Source organism: Nematolebias whitei, chromosome 18, assembly GCF_014905685.2.
Source record: "Nematolebias whitei isolate Nwh7 chromosome 18, NemWhi1, whole genome shotgun sequence".
NCBI lineage: Eukaryota > Metazoa > Chordata > Actinopteri > Cyprinodontiformes > Rivulidae > Nematolebias > Nematolebias whitei.
The window spans coordinates 40,475,590-40,477,644 of record NC_056515.1 but is presented as its reverse complement, the minus strand read 5'-3'; the positions used below and the strand labels follow the sequence as shown (position 1 = coordinate 40,477,644).

The 2,055-nt window shown below is 44.7% G+C and overlaps 1 protein-coding gene across 2 annotated transcripts in view; it reads left to right on the top strand.

The window, feature by feature from the left end:
- The first annotated feature begins 862 nt into the window (after positions 1-862).
- The window catches only part of zgc:56235 (Voltage-dependent anion-selective channel protein 2-like), a 12,061-nt gene continuing 10,868 nt past the window's right edge, over positions 863-2,055 (top strand). For both annotated transcript variants that reach the window (XM_037692175.1, XM_037692173.1), the window contains exon 1: positions 863-1,026. The gene's annotated coding sequence lies outside the window, so the exon portion shown is untranslated. The remainder of the gene's footprint in view (positions 1,027-2,055) is intronic.

The window sequence follows — 2,055 nt, the reverse complement described above, 5'->3', positions numbered from 1 at the left end:
AATTATTATTTTATAGATGAATGTTTCTGTTCAATTATTATTTTATAGATGAATGTTTCTGTTCAATTATTATTTTATAGATGAATGTTTCTGTTAAATTATTTTATAGATGAATGTTTCTGTTAAATTATTTTATAGATGAATGTTTCTGTTCAGTCCCTGAGACGACTTCTGTTGTGACTTGGATCTATAAAAATAAACTGCATTGAATTGATAAAATGGTTTATAGCTCAATCATCCAGATAACAACAAAGGTTGAGCTTACAAACCTTTTTTCTGAATCATCCTCTGTCCTCTGGGATCTCCACCCGGTGGGACCCAGAGCACCAGGGAGGTCTCCAGGAGGCATCCTAACCCGGAGAAGGCACCCTTTTCCAGCTCAAGACTATGGCCTACTTGGAGGCGCTGATCCTCATCCCAGTCCCTTCACATTTGGCTGCGAATCGCTCCAGCGAAAGCTGTAGATCACGACCAGATGAAGCCACAGGTGGCCCCCCAAGTCCTTGAAGTCCTGCACCTTTGTGACCTCTGCTCCTTGTAGCCTCATTGTTCCACCTCCTCCCTCTCATTCGCACACATGGACTCTGTCTTACTACAGCTGACTTTCATTTCTCTTCTTTCAAGTGCATACCTCCACCTCTCCAAGCTCTCTTCCACCTGCTCTCATCACAGATCACAATGTCATCCGGTTGATATGAATATTTAGACGAAATGTATTTCAAAGAACCGGAAGTAGGCATGAGTAGTTTTTTTGGTTATTTTTTAATTACCATTCTTACCATGGTGTTTTAATACAGCCTTGTATGTTTATTGCAGACCAATAAAAGTATTAACGACAGGCGAAGAGACGCACGCTGACGCTTACCGGCTCCCCGGTACTGCGCATGCTCAGTAGCAGGTCGTCTCCTTCATCCTGCCCTGTCTCCAGCAGCTCCGCTAAGCTAAGCTAGGCTAACTGTCATCAGCTGCTCAGAGGGCACGCGCCAGGCTTGGACAACCGCCATAGGAATCACTTCTTCTGCACCGGTGAGGAACACTTTCAGCTCTCATTCAAACAAACATTTTACTGGTGTAAACATTAAGGGACGCGTTTCTCTCCAAGGTTAGCTGCGTTAGCTTAGCGGTGGCGCTAAAGGCATGCCATGCGTTCTGTAATGATGCTGAACCTCGACAGACAGGCGGTGTCACTCCGACTGCCTCCAAAGGGTTCAAGTGAACTTTTTTCACATTTGTCGTGTCTAACTTCCACGTGCTGTGACTCTCACCCTGTGAGCTAGCTGCAGGGACCTTCATCCCTCCGGCCCACATGCTGCAGCATCTCCAAACCACAGTGCGTGTCCATGTATTATTTATTAGAGTCATGATTCATCCTTGATCGAAGAGCTGGACACAAGAAGAAAGCTTTCATGGTTTCAGGCTTGTAGCCGCTCTGCTTTACTTGGTCCTGAACACAAATACTTTTAACTAAATAATTTAATTTTGGTGCCATACTGCCCCGATTGACTGCTCAAAATATCTTATGTTTGTATTTACAGACACATTTTGCTATTTCTTTCTACAATAATTTGAAAAACTACAACTGACATGACTTCCAAACGGCTCTGGGGCTTGTCTGCATTCATTTGACTCCGTTTTAATGTTTTCTTCTGCCAATAGTGTAACCATTTCTGAAAGAGAGGTCAGTGAAACCAGAGGCTCACCGTGGTGACACTCTGTCACCGTGGTAACAAGAGTGCGTCACCGTGGTAACACTCTGTCACCATGGTAACAAGAGTGCGTCACCGTGGTAACAGACTGTCACCGTGGTAACACTCTGTCATCGTGGTAACAGACTGTCACCGTGGTAACAGAGTATGTCTCCATAGAAACAGAGTGCGTCACCATGGTAACACTCTGTCACCGTGGTAACACTCTGTCACCGTGGTAACACTGTCACCGTGGTAACAGAGTATGTCTCTATAGAAACAGAGTGCGTCACCATGGTAACAGAGTCTGTCTACATTGTAACACAGTCTGTCTGTCTTAAGGGAGTCTGTCACCGTGGTAACACTGTCT